Below are 18,218 nucleotides of genomic sequence, written 5' to 3'. Positions count from 1 at the left end.
CAAGACATAGCAAGAAGGATTTCTGGCGCCGTTGCCGGGGAGGTCTTCGCTCAAGTCAAGACATACCAAGTACCCATCACAAACTCATCTCCCTCGCATTTACATTATTTGACATTTGCCTCTCGTTTTCCTCTCCCCCACTTCACCCTTGCCGTTTTTTGCCCTCTCTTTCCCAATCTTCTCTCTCTCTTTTTCGCTTGCCTTTTTCTGTTTGCTTGTGTGTTGGATTACTTGTTGCCATGGCGCAAGATAATACCAAATTGTGTGATTTCTCCAATACCAATAATATTGATTTCCTTAGTACTCCGATGGCTCCTCTTAATGATGTTGAGTCTTGTGAAATCAATACTGCTTTGTTGAATCTTGTTATGAAAGATCAATTCGTCGGCCTTCCTAGTGAAGATGCCGCTACTCATCGAAAAAACTTTGTTGATTTGTGTGATATGCAAAAGAAGAAAGATACGGATAATGATATTGTTAAATTGAAGTATTTTCCTCCCGCTAATGGTTTTTGTCTTTGCCTTTGCCTAAAAATAGCATTGATTCTTGGAACAAGTGCAAAGATGCTTTTATCTCTAAGTATTTTCCTCCCGCTAAGATTATCACCCTTAGGAACGATATTATGAATTTCAATCAACTTGATCATGAGCATGTTGCCTACTCTTGGGAAAGAATGAATTGATGATTCGCAATTGCCCTACTCATGGTTTGAATTTATGGATGATCATACAAAAAATTTATGCCGGTTTGAACTTTGCTTCTAGAAATCTTTTAGATTCGGCCGCGGGAGGCACGTTTATGGAAATGACGTTAGGATATGCTACAAAACTTCTTGATAATATTATGGCTAATTATTCTCAATGGCACATCGAAAGATCTTCTAGTAAAAAAGTGCATGCTATAGAAGAAATCACTGTTTTGAGTGGAAAGATGGATGAACTTATGAAGTTGTTTGCTACTAAAAATACTCCTCTTGATCCTAATGATATGCCTTTGTCTACTTTGATTGAGAATAATAATGAATCTATGGATGTGAATTTTGTTGGTAGGAATAGTTTTGGAAACAATGCTTATAGAGGAAACTTTAATTCTAGACCGTTCCCTAGTAATTCCTCTAATAATTATAGAAATTCTTACAATAATTCTTATGGTAATTTTAATAATGTGCCCTCTGATTTTGATAATAGTGTGAAAGAATTTATGATTTCTCAAAAGAATTTTAATGCTTTGCTTGAACAAAAATTGCTCAAAGTTGATGATTTGGCTAGGAACATTGATAGACTTTCGCTTGATGTTGATTCTCTTAAACTTAGATCTACTCATCCTAAGCATGATATCAATGAGTCTCTCAAAGCAATGAGAATTTCCATTGATGAGTGCAAGGAAAGAACCTCTAGATTGCGTGCTAAGAAAGATTGCTTTGTAAAGGTGTGTTCTTCTAGTTTCCATGAAATAATCATGAAGATCTTAAAGTTATTGATGTGTCTCCTATTAGATCTTTGTTTTGCAATATGAATCTTGATAATAATGGAACTAGAGATGAGTCAACTTTAGTTAGAAGGTGTCCCAAGAATTTGGAGTTTTTAGATCTTGATGCTTGGTAAAAGTGGGATTGGAGAGGTCATGAGTTTAAATAATATTGAACCCACTATCTCGGATTTCAAGGAATTTGATTATGATAATTGTTCTTTAGAAAGTTTTATTTACTTGTTGCAATCCGTTGTTAATTCTCCACATGCTTATAGTCAAAATAAAGCTTTTACCAAACACATTGTTGATGCCTTGTTGCAATCTTATGATGAAAAACTTAATTTGGAAGTTTCTATACCTAGAATGCTTAATGATGAATGGGCACCAACTATAAAGATTAAAATTAAAGATCATGAGTGTTTTTCTTTGTGTGATTTGGGTGCTAGTGTTTCCACGATTCCGAAAACTTTATGTGATATTCTAGGTTTCCATGATCTTGATGATTGCTCTTTAAATTTGCACCTTGCGGATTCCACCATTAAAAAGCCAATGGGAAGGATCAATGTTGTTCTCATTGTTGCAAATAGAAATTTGGTGCCCGTAGATTTTATCGTTCTTGATATTGATTGCAATCTTTCTTCCCTATTATTCTTGGAAGACCTTTCCTTAGAATGATTGGTGCGATTATTGATATGAAGGAAGGGAATATTAGATTCCAATTTCCATTAAGGAAAGGCATGGAGCACTTTCCAAGAAAGAAAATCAAATTACCTTATGAATTTATCATGCGAGCTACTTATGAATTGAGTGCCAAAGATGGCACTACTTAGATCTATCTTTGCTTTTATGCCTAGCTAGGGGCGTTAAACGATAGCGCTAGTTGGGAGGAAACCCAATTTTATTTGTGTTTTTTGTTTTTGTTTCTGTTTAGTAATAAATTTTGCATCTACCTTCTGTTTAGATGTGTTTTTATCTTTTAATTAGTGTTTGTGCCAAGTACAACCTATAGGATAACCTATGATGATAGTTAATTTGATTCTGCTGAAAAACAGAAACTTTGCACGCATGAAATTAGTTTTGTTAAATCACATAAGCGTTCTTTTGCAGTGATTCTTTTTGCTTCTGATCAATAGACAAATTTTCCAGGATGTCTTATTTTGGTAGGATTTTTAAAGTTCTAGAAGTTTGCGTCAGTTACAGATTGCTATAGACTGTTCTGTTTTTGACAGATTCTGTTTTTCGTGTGTTGTTTGCTTATTTTGATGCATCTATGGCTAGTAAAATAGTTTATAAACCATATAGAAGTTGGAATACAGTTGGTTTAACACCAAATTAAATAAATAATTAGTTAATTACAGTACCTTATGTGGTGGTTTTGTTTTCTTTCACTAACGGAGCTTATAAGATTTCCTGTTGAGTTTTGTGTTGTGAAGTTTTCAAGTTTTGGGTAAAGCTTTGATGGACTATGGAATAAGGAGTGGCAAGAGCCTAAGCTTGGGGATGCCCAAGGCACCCCAAGATATTCAAGAATAGCAAAAAGCCTAAGCTTGGGGATGCCCCGGAAAGGCATTCCCTCTTTCGTCTTCGTTCATTGGTAACTTTACTTGGAGCTATATTTTTATTTGCCACATGATATGTGTTTTGCTTGGAGCGTCGTGTATTATATTAGTCTTTGCTTTTTAGTTTTCCACAATCATCCTTGCTTTACACACCTTTTGGGAGAAGCCTACTTGGTTAGAATTTATTAGAATATTCTATGTGCTTCACTCATATCTTTTGAGCTTGATAGTTTTTGCTCTAGTGCTTCACTTATATCTTTTAGATCACGGCGGTGGCTTCATTTTGTACAAATTGCTAGTCTCTCATGCTTCACTTATATTATTTTGAGAGTCTTTTAGAACAGCATGGTATTTGCTATGGTTATAAAATTGGTCCTAGAGTGGTAGGCATCCAAGTTGGGTATAATAAGAACTATCATAGGAAGTGAATTGGATGCTATGATCAATTTGATACTTGATAATTGTTTTGAGATATGGAGGTAGTGATATTAAAGTCATGCTATTTGGGTGATTATGAATTCAAAGAATCCTTGTGTTGAAGTTAGCAAATCCCGTAGCATGCACATATGGTTAAAGTTGTGTAACAAATTTGAAACATGAAGTGTACCTGGCTTGTGCATCCTTATGAGTGGCGGCCGGGGACGAGCGATGGTCTTTTCCTACCAATCTATCCCTATAGGAGCATGCACGTAGTGCTTGATTTTTGATGACTTCAAATTTTTTGCAATAAATATATGAGTTCTTTTGACTAATGTTGAGTCCATGGATCATACGCACTTTTACCTTTCCACCATTGCTAGCCTCTTAGGTACCGTGCATTGCCCTTTCTCACCTTAAGAGTTGGTGCAAACTTCGCCGGTGCATCCAAACCCCGTGATACGATACGCTCTATCACACATAAACCTCATTATATCTTCCTCAAAACAGCCACCATACCTACCTATTATGGCATTTCCATAGCCATTCCGAGATATATTGCCATGCAACTTTCCACCGTTCCGTTCATCATCATCATGAAATACTTTACTTTTGTCATATTGCCATTGCATGATCATGTAGCTGACATTGTATTTGTGGCAAAGCCACCATGCATGATTTTTCATACATGTCACTCTTGATTCATTGCACCGTCCCGGGACACCGCCGGAGGCATTCACATAGAGTCATATCTTGTTCTAGTTTCGAGTTGTAATTCATATGTTGTAATCAATAAAAGTGTGATGATCATCATTATTAGAGGTGTGACTAATGCGCGTGCGATCGCTGCAACACTCGTTCTCAGACATCACCGATTAGGAAACTACTGATATTTATTAGAGATCGGCAGGCTTGGGCCGGGCCCCTATTAAAATTCAGGGGGGTGTTGTGATTATGTGAAGGAGATATCAGATATGATGAATAAGGCAGGTGATTATGTGCCGTAGCTGGCGGATCCGCTAGATTAGGCAGGCTTTGATGAGGCCCATCCTGGAAATCATGGGGGGTGATTACGTGAGGGAGCATGCATAAAGAAAAGGAAAGAGAGCCAATCTTGCGCGTCTCCCAGGATCCGTCCGACAAAAACGATGGACTGCCCGGGACGGAGCGCTCCACGTGAGGGAATCGCTCGCTCCCGCGAGCGACCGCGAAGGAGTAAAGTCGCATTATTAGAGCATTGCCCAAAAAGAAAAGAAAAAGAAAAAAATAAAGGCCAAAGAAAAAAGAAAAAAAATAAAAAGAAAAAAAGAGAAAATAAATAAAAGGGGCAATGTTACTATCTCTTTTTCCACACTTGTGCTTCAAAGTAGCACCTTGTTCTTCATGTAGTGAGCCTCATATCTTGTGCTTCTAAGTAGCACCATGTTTTTCATATAGTGAGTCTCATAGTTTGTCACTTTCATATACTAGTGGGAATTTTTCATTACAGAACTTGGCTTGTATATTCCTACGATGGGCTTCCTCAAATGCCCTAGGTCTTCGTGAGCAAGCAACTTGGATGCACATCCACTAGTTTTCTTTTGTTGAGCATTCATTTATAGCTCTAGTGCATCCGTTGCATGGCAATCCCTACTCCTCATGTTGACATCAATTTATGGCATCTCCATAGCCCGTTGATTATCCTTGTTAATGTGAGACTTTCTCCTTTTTTGTCTTCTCCACGCAATCCCCATCATTATATTCTATTCCACCCATAGTGCTATATCCATGGCTCACGCTCATGTATTGCGTGAGGGTTGAAAAAGTTTGAGATTATTTAAGTACGAAACAATTGCTTGGCTTGTCATCGGGGGTGTAGAATTTAGGAACATCTTTGTGTGACGAAAATGAAGCATAGCCTAACTATATGATTTTGTAGGGATGAACTTTCTTTAGCCATGTTATTTTGAGAAGACATGATTGCTTTCATTAGTATGCTTTAAGTGTTACTATTTCTTTTGTCAATATGAACTTTTATTTTGAATCATTTGGATCTGAACATTCATGCCACAACAAAGAAAATTACATTGAGAATTATGCTAGGTAGCATTCCACATCAAAATTACTGTTTTTATCATTTACCTACTCGAGGATGAGCAGGAATTAAGCTTGGGGATGCTTGATACGTCTCCAACGTATCTATAATTTTTGATTGTTCCATGCTATTATATTAACCCTTTTGGATGTTTATGGGCTTGATTTTACATATTTATATCATTTTTGGGACTAACCTACTAATCGGAGGCCCAGCCCGTATTGCTATTTTTTTGCCTATTTCAGTATTTTGAAGAAAAGGAATATCAAACGGAGTCCAAACGGAATGAAACCTTCGGGAGCGTGATTTTTGGAATGAACGTGATCCAGAGGACTTGGAGTGCAAGTCAAGAAGCGATCAAGGCGGCCAGGAGATAGCAGGTCACGCCGACCCCTATAGGGCGTGCCCCTGTCTCCTAGGCCCCACAGGCGGCCACCGACGTACTTCTTCCTCCTATATATACCTATGTACCCTGAAAACATCCAGGGAGCCAACGAAGAACAATTTCCACCGCTGTAACCTTCTGTATCCGCGAGATCCCATCTTGGAGCCTTCGCCGGCACTCCGCCGGAGGGGGAATCGACCGCGGAGGGCTTCTACATCAACACCATAGCCCCTCCGATGAGTTGTGAGTAGTTTACCACAGACCTTCGGGTCCATAGTTATTAGCTAGATGGTTTCTTCTCTCTTTTTGGATCTCAATACAATGTTCTCCCCCTCTCTTGTGGAGATCTATTTGATGTAAACTCTTTTTGCGGTGTGTTTGTCGAGATCCGATGAATTGTGCGTTTATGATCAAGTTTATCTATGAATAATATTTGAATCTTCTCTGAATTCTTTTATGTATGATTGAGTTATCTTTGCAAGTCTCTTCGAATTATCAGTTTGGTTTGGCCTACGAGATTGATCTTTCTTGCCATGGGAGAAGTGCTTAGCTTTGCGTTCAATCATGCGGTGTCCTTACCCAGTGACAGAAAGGGTTGCAAGGCACGTATTGTATTGTTGCCATCGAGGATAAAAAGATGGGGTTTATATCATATTGCTTGAGTTTATCCCTCTACATCATGTCATCTTTCTTAATGCGTTACTCTGTTCCTATGAACTTAATACTCTAGATGCATGCTGGATAGCGGTCGATGTGTGGAGTAATAGTAGTAGATGCAGGCAGAGTCGGTCTACTTGTCACGAACGTGATGCCTATATACATGATCATGCCTAGATAATCTCATAATTATTCGCTTTTCTATCAATTGCTCGACAGTAATTTGTTCACCCACCATAATACTTATGCTATCTTGAGAGAAGCCACTAGTGAAACCTATGGCCCCCGGGTCTATCTTTTATCATATAAACTTTCAATCTACTTTTATTTGCATCTTTACTTTTTGCATCTATATTATAAAATACCAAAAATATATTTATCTTATCATATTATCTCTATCATATCTCACTTTCGCAAGTGGCCGTGAAGGGATTGACAACCCCTTTATTGCGTTGGTTGCGAGTACTTTGTTTGTTTGTGTAGGTGCGTGCGTGGGACATTTGAGGAGCCTCCTACTGGATTTATTCCTTGGTTCTCAAAAACTGAGGGAAATAATTACGCTACTATTGCTGTATCACCCTTTACCCTTCAAGGAAAACCAACGCAAGCTCAAGACGTAGCACTTCGCAGCCCAGAAATAGCTCACAAAGAGCGATGTAGCCTGCGAAATGCAGGATGGAGGCAGGTGTGAAGTTGTGTAGTTGGAGGCCATAGAACTGCAGAAGCCCGCGGAGGAACGGATGGATTGGAAATCTAACACCCCTCAGTAAGTAGGAAACGAGGCATACTCAATCCCCCTGGATGGGTTGGGAGAGTTCTCTGCTTGCTCCCCGCCATCTAAGGAAGCCAATCCGGCTCAAACGAGGACTAGATATGCAGGAGGTAGGTACCCTTGGGTGTGCAACTTCACTAATCGGCCGTGGGATATGGTACACTTCTCCCAATCGCCCAGCTTGGTGCTCGGAGAGCGGGAGGAAGAGCTGCGAGCGCCGGCCATGTTGAAGTGGTTTTTTCGGGCACGCTCTGATGATTCCTCGCTTGGGGAAGATGGTGTGGATTGGATCTAAGGATCCCCGTATCTTATTAGGCAATTTGTTTACATGATCAAGGTGGAAAATGTAAAAATGCCCCAACTTCTTGTATTCGCTCGACGCATGGAGGCTGAGACAGTTAAAAGATGCAGAAGCCGATGAGCGTAACATTAAATAGGGGTCCGGGCACTACTATTTATGACAGATACTTTGAAGAATTCGGAGAAGGAACCCGCCTTGCAATGCCGAAGACAATATGCGCGCTGGACTCATCGTCATTGAAGCCTTGTTTGGGGGCTACTGAGGTACTCCTGGATTAAGGGGTCCTCGGACAGCCGGACTATATGCGAATGCCGGACTGTTGGACTATGAAGATACAAGATAGAAGACTTCATCCCGTGTCCGGATGGGACTCTCCTTTGCGTGGAAGGCAAGCTTGGTGGTTAAGATATGAAGATTCCTTTCTCTGTAACCGACTCTGTATAATCCTAGCCCCCTCCGGTGTCTATATAAACTGGAGGGTTTAGTCCGTAGGACAACAACAATCATAACCATAGGCTAGCTTCTAGGGTTTAGCCTCTATGATCTCGTGGTAGATCAACTCTTGTAATACTCATATCATCAAGATCAATCAAGCAGGAAGTAGGGTATTAGCTCCATTGAGAGGGTCCGAACCTAGGTAAACATTGTGTCCCCCACCTCCTGTTACCATTAGCATTAGACGTACAGTTCGGGACCTCCTACCCAAGATCCGCCGATTTTGACACCGACACCCGCCTCCTGTTACCATTAGCCTTAGACGCATAGTTCGGGACCCCCTACCCGAGATCCGCCGGTTTTGACACCAACATTGGTGCTTTCATTGAGAGTTCCACTGTGTCGTCGCCGTAAGGCTTGATGCCTCCTTCAATCATCTACAACAACACAGTCCAGGGTGAAGTTTTTCTCCCTGGACAGATTTTCGTATTCGGCGGCTTCGCACTGCAGGCCAACTCGCTTGGCCATCTGGAGCAGATCGACACCTACGCCCTGGCTATCAGGCCATGTTTGGAAGCTTGAACTACACCGCCGACATCCATGGAGACTTGATCTTCGACGGATTTGAGCCCATGACAGCCGTGCCCTGCTGCCACGATGAATATGACCTAAATCTGTCATCAGGCTGTGTGCAGGAGATAGCGCCTGTAATCTCTCTGGCCCTAGATCCAGAGCAGAGTGCGCCATCCAAGGAAGGGAATCTCAACCTTGCCATGGAGGATGCAGACTCAGCAGCACAGAGCCAAACACAGATCTGACCTCCAACGAGGCATGTGTCATCGGAACCTCGGACTCATCTCCGGCCATAGGCTCCGAACCATGTGTATCTGCACCATCGATTCTGACTGTGCGTCGATCTTAGAGTTCAGCTCCGCGAACATCTTCCAACACTCACCCCTAGGTGATGTGTTAAACTCATTAAAGTCTCTCTCCTTGTCAGGAGATTCTTGGCCGAACTATGTCCGGCTTGAGTGGGAAGCAGACGACGAAGAACTTCGTTACCCACCCACCACTAACTTGATAGCCACTATCGACGATTTGACCGACAAGCTTGATTTCGACTCCGAAGACATCGACGGTATGGACGATGATGCTAGAGAAGAACAGGAACCACCGCCCATAGGGCGCTGGACAGCCACCTCTTCATACGACATATACATGGTGGATACACCCAAAGAAGACAATGGCGATGACAAAAAGGATCCAAATGAGGATAAACTTCCTGAGAAGCAGCCAAAGCACCAACGTCAGCGGCGCCGCTCTAAATCACGCCATGGTAAAAATAGCGATACCGGCACAAGAGAAAATAGCACCCCGGACGATGCCGAAGACAATGAAGACCCCGCAAAGCAAAGTTTCGAACAGGCTGAATGGGAAGACGGGCGAGCCAGCCCCGATGAACAGGCCATTGACGATGACTCGGAGGACAGCAATTACATGCCTCTCTCCAAGGTTGAGGTGAGCCTCGGCGACGAAGAAGCGTTTTAAGCGCCGGCCTATAGCCACGGCAAAGAGCCTAAAGAAGAAGAAGAAGCAACTTCAAGCTGATCAAGATCTGCTCACTGATAGATGGATTGAGGTCCTGGCAACCGAGGAACACGGACTCGAACGCCCAACCAAAAGTTACCCGAAGCACAAATTACTACCTCAATTCGATGACGAGGTGCTGGAGCCAGCACTACCAGCGCATAATGTGGCCGACCGACCACCGCGTGGCCGAGATAAAATGGCAATTCAGCCCGAACACCAACCGGCACTGCCTCACCAAACAAATAGAAACACAACATCTCGGGGATACACAAACGACCTGCGGTACGACGTGGAAAACAGAGCAGGACAAACTAGATCGATCTATGGATTGCGGTGGTGCACGCCAACGCGTGATGACGGCCACCAAGCCGTATATAACAAATACAAACCTGTCCGGGCCGAATACCATAGACCAGCTCCATCCGAGCTGCGTCCTGACGTAGCCCGACACAGAGGCGCCGCACACCCCTATGCTTCACTGATGAAGTAATGGTGCATGAATTCCCAGAAGGGTTTAAACCCGTAAGCATTGAATCATATGATGGAACAACAGATCCCATGGTATGGATCGAGGACTTCCTTGTCCATATACATATGGCCCGCGGTGATGATCTCCATGCCATCAAGTATCTTCCGCTGAAACTCAAGGGACCAGCTCGGCACTGGTTGAACAGTGTGCCCAAAAACTCCATTGGCAGTTGCGAGAACCTAGAAGATGCATTCCTTGACAACTTCCAAGGCACTTATGTCTGACCTCCGGATGCCGATGACTTAAGTCACATAATCCAACAGCCCGGAGAGTCAGCCAGGAAATTCTGGACTCGGTTCTTAACTAAAAAGAACCAGATCGTCGGCTGTCCGGATGCCGAAGCCTTAGCGGCTTTTAAGCATAACATCCGTGATGAGTGGCTCGCCCGACACCTCGGCCAAGAGAAGCCGAAGTCCATCGAAGCCCTTACGACGTTCATGACCCGCTTTTGTGCGAGCGAGGATAGCTGGCTAGCTCATAGTAACAACACCTCAAGTAAACCTAGCATTTCTGAAGCTAGAGATAGCAACGGCAAGCCCCGACGCAACAGACACAAGCATCAAAATAATTGCTATAACGCTAGAGACACAACCATCAATGCTGGGTTCAGTGGCTCCAAGTCCGGTCAGCGGAAAAAGCCATTTAAGAGTAACAATCCGGGCCCGTCCAGTCTAGACCGCATACTCGATCGTCCATGTCAAATCCACGGCACCCCCGATAAACCAGCCAATCATACGAACAGAGAATGTTGGGTCTTTAAACAGGCCGGCAAGTTAAATGCCAAAAACAAGGAAAAATGACTGCAAAGCGATGACGACGAGGAACCCCGGCCATCGAACATAGGCGGACAGAAGAAGTTTCTTCCCCAAGTTAAAATGGTGAACATGATATATGCTCCCCATATCCCCAAATGGGAGCGGAAGCGCGCACTAAGGGATGTCTATGCGATGGAGCCAGTCACCCCAAAATACAACCCGTGGTCCTCCTATTCGATTACTTTTGATCGAAGGGACCATCCGACTAGTATCCGTCATGGCGGTTCAGCCGCATTGGTGCTAGACCCTATCATTGACGGATTCCACCTCACAAGCGTCCTCATCGATGGTGGTAGCAGCCTGAACCTGCTCTATCATGACATAGTGCGCAAAATGGGTATTGATCCCTCAAGGATCAAGCCCACCAAAACCACCTTTAAAGGTGTCATACCAGGTGTAGAGGCCTACTATACGGGCTCAATCACACTGGAAGTGGTCTTCAGATCCCCGGATAATTTCCGAAGCGAAGAATTAACCTTCGATACAATCCCCTTCCGTAGTAGTTATCACACACTGCTCGGACAAACCGTGTTTGCTCATTTCAATGCGGTGCCGCACTATGCCTACCTTAAGCTCAATATGCCCAAACCTCGCGATGTTATAACAGTCAACGGAAATACGAAGTGCTCCCTCCGTACTGGGGAGCACACCGCGGCCCTTGCAGCAGAAGTACAAAATAGCCTTCTTAGGCAAAACCTCAATTCGGCAATAAAGCCCCCGGACACCGTCAAGCGAGTCCGAGCCACTCTGCATAAGGACCGTCCGGCTCGTCCAGAGCTCAGGTAGCAATCCGGCCTTCGTCCCAGCCCCAATAAAGCGATGAAGTTCGTGCCATGCGTACACAACTACGCTCTTAAAATACCATGGGCATGGAACGGAGGCCCAGCTAGACCGCTGTCCATACTGCGGCTCAACCGCTCCTGGATCCACATACCTTCACTTTTTCTCTTTCTTTCAGGTTTTTTCTCTTCTCAAGGCCTTTTGTGATAAACCTGCTCATCGGACACATAGCGGGACGGATACACCAAGAAAGCTAGGGGCTCGGACGTACAAGGGAATACCCAAGTGGTCTCTGCTAATGATCGTCATACCTATTTTAAATACCCGCACGCAGCTCGCTCTTGGTCGTGGCATGTTAAATAGCCGTATTTGCTTATTGCACTACTTGTACACCTTGACGTATTAATCAAATTACAATGAAAAATAATTTGCAGTGTCTTCTTATTACTTAATTTTTTCCTTGTCTATTTATTTTCAATTGCACCCATACATTCTGGTACGCCTTAATTTGCTAGGGGCTTCATTGTACCCCATAACACGACAAGAAAGTCCGAACACTTTTACAGTACAGTTCGGCACCCCGAACTTATGGCATTATATGCATCGGCTCCGAATCATGTCTTTGGTCAATGGTTGGGTTGCCCGGCTCCTGTGCTTGCTACCTTATGTTCCACTATATCGGCTAGGGTAGTAAAGGGAGAACTACTGCGATTATGTCCCAGTTCTTCTAGACAAGCACCTCAGTAGCGAAAGCCAAAAACTGATTGTCATGATGCGACGAGAGCTGGTCAGCTGTTCGAGAGGTTTTCAAATCCTGAGATTTTTTCCACTTTATGCGAGTAATTGGTTTTTATCCGATTAGGCATGTATAGCGCCCCAACTTCGGTCTTCCGAATACCAGGGGCTACGCCAAAATTAAAAATTATAGAACTCCTATGGCTAAGTGAGGGTGATAAAGCTGTATAGTCAGATTGCCTTGTTCGTTGCGCTAAACACCTCCTTAAAAGACCAAAAATTTGGATAAAGAGTGTTTAGATTTATCCCAAACACCCCTGTACTAGCTATGTGGGGGAAGAAGCCGACGACTGGCCAACTCTCAGATTTCATAAATGGCCGCATAGGAGGTAAAATTTTAAATAACAAGCATTATATTACATAAAGACCTTGTTCCATATTACAGGACAAGATAAAATAATGCTTTCATGGGAAAATGATATCCTTGGCACATTACTCCGCCACAAGGCAGGATCCCTCCATGACACTGTCATAATACATCTTGGGCTTGCGATGCTCCTTGCCCGCAGGCGGACCCTTGGTCATCAACTTCGTGGCATCCATCTTCGCCCAATGCATCTTGGCACGGGCGAAAGCCATCCGTGCACCTTCAATGCAGACCGACCGCTTGACGGCATCAAGCCGAGGGCAGGCACTGACCAGCCGCTTCACGAGTCCGAAGTAGCTACCCGGCATGGGCTCGGCAGGCCATAGCCGGACTATTAGGTCCTTCATGGATAGTTCGGCCGCCTTGTGCAACTCGACCAACTGTTTTAGCTGGTCGCTAAAGGGCACCGGATGTTCTGGTCCAAGGTATTGAGACGAGAACAGCTTCTTCGTAGAGCTCCCTTCTTCGGCTCGAAAGAACTCCGCAGCATCTGATATGTTGCGCGGCAGATCCGCAAACGCTCTTGGAGAACTCCAAATTCGGGTAAGTAAAAGGAATGTTTCCTTCACATACTTGTTGTGCATAATAAAATCCTTACCCGCCGCGATCTTCTTGGCCGCCTGGATTTCCTGGAGGGTGCTCTGGGCTTCAGCTCGGGCATCTTGCATGCTCTGGCGGGCCTTGGCAAGTTCGGACTCTTGTGTATTATAATCATGCTCCAAGGACTCGTACTTTTTGACGGCATCCTGGAGCTCTTGCTGGACCTCACTGACCCGGGCCTCCTGCTTCTCGCGCACGACGCGTTCCTTAGCTGCTTTGTCCTCGGCCTCGGCCAATGCCTTCTTGAGGGCCGCTACTTCGGTCGCGGCCCCTAATAAAGTTCATGACACTTTAGTCAGTACAAACCTTTCATCCTTGCTAAATATAAAGCACCAGTTAGTGCATACCTTGGCTGTCCTCCAGCAGCTTCTTCACGAGGCCGAGTTCTTCCTCGGCCAGCTCCAGATTCTGCTTCAAGCCAGCAATGACGCCTGCTTATTCACATAGACATGTTATGTTAGACTCCTGCGAAGATTATTTTGATCCTCTATTTGGTTTTTCTTTCCGAACACCGAACAGAGCATTAGGGGCTACTGTCTACAAGATGATATTCTTTTACAACTATATTACTTACCTCAAAGCCTGTTAGAAGGCTAATGCAGGTCTCGGTCAGTCCAGTTTTGGCGGATTGGACTTTCTCAATCACCGTACTCATATGAGTATGGTGTTCTTCCACAATGGAAGCGCCTTGTAGCGCTTCCAGCAATCTATTAGGTGCCTCTGGATGGACAGAGGTCACCGGTGGAGGCATCTTGCCGCCCTCGTTCGGGAGAGGCTGCCTGCCTGAATCCGGAGCCACTTGGGTCGCCGGAGCTGTATTCGGCTGAAGGTCGAACTAGATGCGGCCCCCATCATCAGGGACCGTAGGGATCTTTCCCCCCATGTGTTCGGAAACCGGGGTTTTATCCTCAAGCATCACCGGAATGGTCTCCTCTTGGCCTGGTATCCTTTGAGACAACACCTGGGTGTTATCCGTGTCCTTGGGGGAGGAGGCCGTCAGAAGTGACCCGCTGTTCATCGCCGACGGCTCTAGTGACCCCTCTGAAGAGGAGGATAGCTCGATGTTGGACTAGGCCGGACTAAAGATGCATGTTCTAGCACATTAAAAAACGATAAAGTGAAAATGCTCGAAATATTACCTTGTCCGGATACTTATGATTTGGCTAGGGGCTTGACCCTAGGCTCCCACTCCCCGCTGCTATTGGTGGCTGTGGCGGAGTAGTCCGGAAGGGAGATTTTTCCCTTCTTGGATGCCTCGGCCTCCCCTTGTGTGGAGGCCTTCCTCTTCTTTCTCCCCTAGTAGGGGGGAACGGATTTTGTCCTCCTATTCCTCGCCGTCTTTGGTGGAGGAGTGCGTCTCGGTGTCTTCGGACGTCACGTCCGAAGCACCCTTGCGTCAGAGACCATCTTTGGTCCCCTTGGCCGCCTTCTTGTGCTTTCTTCTCCGGCACCTCATAAGGCGCCGGAAACAACATCTTCGTTAGAAGAGGCATTTCGGGATCTTAGGGTAGCGGAGCCGGACAGTTAATCTGCTCCGCTATTGTTACCCAGGCCTGAAAGATTGGCATAGAGGATTAGGTCCCTCCCGCAGATATGCCGGTAAAAGGTATACCTTGCAAACATAAAAGAACTTACCAGATTAGCCCGACATTTTGCGCTAAGCCCGCGATCTTCGGTCGTGGGCGGTGGTACCTCGTTGGCCTTAAAGAGCACCTTCGAGATGTCTTCGGGTGTCATACCGAAGAGCTCCAGCAGCGTCCGGTGCTTGGCCGGGTCGAAATCCCACAAAATACAAGTACGGTTCTGGCACGGAAGAATCCGGCGGAAGAGCATAACCTAGACCATGTTGACAAGCTTGATTTTCTTACTTATGATGTTCTGGACACATGTCTGCAGCCCGGTTAGTTCTTCCACTGAACCCCAAGCTCAACCCTTCTCTTGCCAGGAGGTGAGCCGCATGGGGACTCCGGATCGGAATTAGGGGTCGCCGCCCAGTTGGCGCCGCGCGACTCGGTGATGTAGAACCACCCCGATTGCCACCCCTTTACAGTCTCCACAAAGGAGCCTTCGGGCCAGGTGACATTGGGCATCTTGCCCACCATGGCGCCTCCGCACTCCACTTGTTGGCCGCTTACCACCTTTGGCTTCACATTGAAGGTCTTCAACCATAGGCCAAAGTGAGGTGGGATGCGGAGGAAGGCCTCGCACATGACAATAAATGCCGAGATGTTGAGGATGGAGTTGGGGGCCAAGTCATGGAAGTCCAGCCTGTAGTAGAACATCAGTCCACCGACGAACGGGTGGAGGGGGAATCCCAACCCGCGGACGAAGTGGGAGAGAAACACCACCCTTTCTTGGGGCTCAGGGGTAGGGATGATCTGCCCCTTGGCAGGAAGCCGATGAGTGATGTCTTTGACCAAGTACCCGGCCTCCCGGAGCTTCTTGATGTCCTCCTTCTTGACGGAGGAGGCCATCCACTTGCCTCCAGCTCTGATCCGGACATGATTGGAGTGCGTTTTTGGGCGGAGAAGGTAAGATCTTGGGCATTGGAGCTCAAGAATGAATGGGCAGAGAAAGGAGAGGGCGTGGGTGAACAAGAAGGAATCCTTATCGCCTTATAAAGACAGTCAAGGTCATGTGCCTTCCCCCTCGCCTTAAAATCAGCCTATTAACCAAGCACCGTGTAGATGGCACGATTGAGTTACCCATGCCCGCATTGACGAGAATCCCGTGATAAGGGGACATGATCTCTGCTTTGACAGGACGAGCCAATGAAACCGCGCCTCGAAATATGGAGGAGCAGGATAAAAACGGTTCGAATAAAGGCCGGGCCATGGCATGATGTCACGCTATGAGTTATCAGCAAATTGGACTCGTGGGATATTATAGTCTCTATAGTGGTATGTGGAATTTGGTTTGCAGAGCCGGACATGATTCTTATGTTCAAGATCTACTTTGGAGTATTCGGAGAAGGAACCCGCCTTGCAATGCCGAAGACAATCTGCATGCCGGACTCATCGTCATTTTAGCCTGGTTCAGGGGCTACTGAGGGAGTCCTGGATTAATGGGTCCTCCTGCAGCCGGACTATATGCATATGCCAGACTGTTGGAATATGAAGATACAAGATAGAAGACTTCCTCCCTTGTCGGGATGGGACTCTCCTTTGCGTGGAAGGCAAGCTCGGCGGTTAGGATATGAAGATTCCTTTCTCTGTAACCGACTCTGTGTAACCTTAGCCCCCTCCGATGTCTATATAAACTGGAGGGTTTAGTCCATAGGACAAGAACAATCATAATCATAGGCTAGCTTCTAGGGTTTAGCCTCTACGATATCGTGGTAGATCAACTCTTGTAATACTCATATCATCAAGATCAATCAAGCAGGAAGTAGGGTATTACCTCCATTGAGAGGGCCCGAACCTGGGTAAACATTGTGTCCCCCGCCTCTTGTTACCATTAGCCTTAGATGCATAGTTCGGGACCCCCTACACGAGATCCGTCGGTTTTGACACCGACACCCACGCTTGCTCCTCCTCTCCTTGACAGAACGCAACGGAGTGGCACGACGGTTTCGGCCATCTCCAGCCAGTGCGACGGCACTGGTGGCCTCGGGACAGAGGACCGCACCCATCCGGGGGCTGCCCGCACGCTGGGGGCGCTGTTTCGAGCAGGGCGCGGCTCGCGGCGGACACCAGCCATGGCAGCAATGTGCAGGGCGACACAACCGCGTAGAGGGGACGAAGGGAAATGGGGAGTGGAGTAGGGTGGTGGTGAAGGTCTCTAGTGGTGGCTAGGTTAGGAGGGAGTGCTTGGAGGACTCAGATTCGAGCGGACAGAGGCGGCGGCCGAGGCGGCAATGGTGGACATGGAGGGCAGCCCGATCTCAGTGACGTGGTCAGAGGGTCTAGAGGAGGAGCGATGAAGTCGATGGTGCAGAGAAACGGCACCGGGGTGGCCTTATATAGGCAGGGGCGGGAGATGCCGCGCCAGCGTCACCGCAGATGCGTGGCTGGCGCCGTGGACGCGTGTGCACACGCGCGAGCTCAGAGGTAGGCAATGAGGGAGGCACAGGGGAGAGCTCACGGGACAGAGGAGGCCAAGAGACACGGGGAGGAAGATGACATGGTGTAGGACCTTGAGAAGAGGTGTCTAGAGGGGGGGTGATTTGACACTAAGTACCAAAGTTGCAGTTTTTAAGGTTCTTTAAGTTTAAGTGGAGTTTAGGCACAATTTCAACATTCACAATACATATCAAGCAAGCATGCAAAGAGTATATGAGCAGCGGAAAGTAAAGCATGCAACTTGCAAGAAAGTAAAGGGAAGGGTTTGGAGGATTCAAACGCAATTGGAGACACGGATGTTTTTGGCGTGGTTCCGATAGGTGGTGCTATTGTACATCCACGTTGATGGAGACTTCAACCCACGAAGGGTAACGGTTGCACGAGTCCATGAAGGGCTCCACCCACGAAGGGTCCACGAAGAAGCAACCTTGTCTATCCCACCATGGCCGTCACCCACGAATGACTTGCCTCACTAGCGGTAGATCATCACGAAGTAGGCGATCTCCTTGCCCTTACAAACTCCTTGGTTCAACTCCACAATCTTGTCGGAGGCTCCCAAGTGACACCTAGCCAATCTAGGAGACACCACTCTCCAAGAAGTAACAAATGGT

Source organism: Triticum dicoccoides, chromosome 1B (assembly GCF_002162155.2).
Source record: "Triticum dicoccoides isolate Atlit2015 ecotype Zavitan chromosome 1B, WEW_v2.0, whole genome shotgun sequence".
In the NCBI taxonomy this organism is placed as follows: Eukaryota; Viridiplantae; Streptophyta; class Magnoliopsida; order Poales; family Poaceae; genus Triticum; species Triticum dicoccoides.
Note: the sequence above shows the minus strand (reverse complement) of the source record.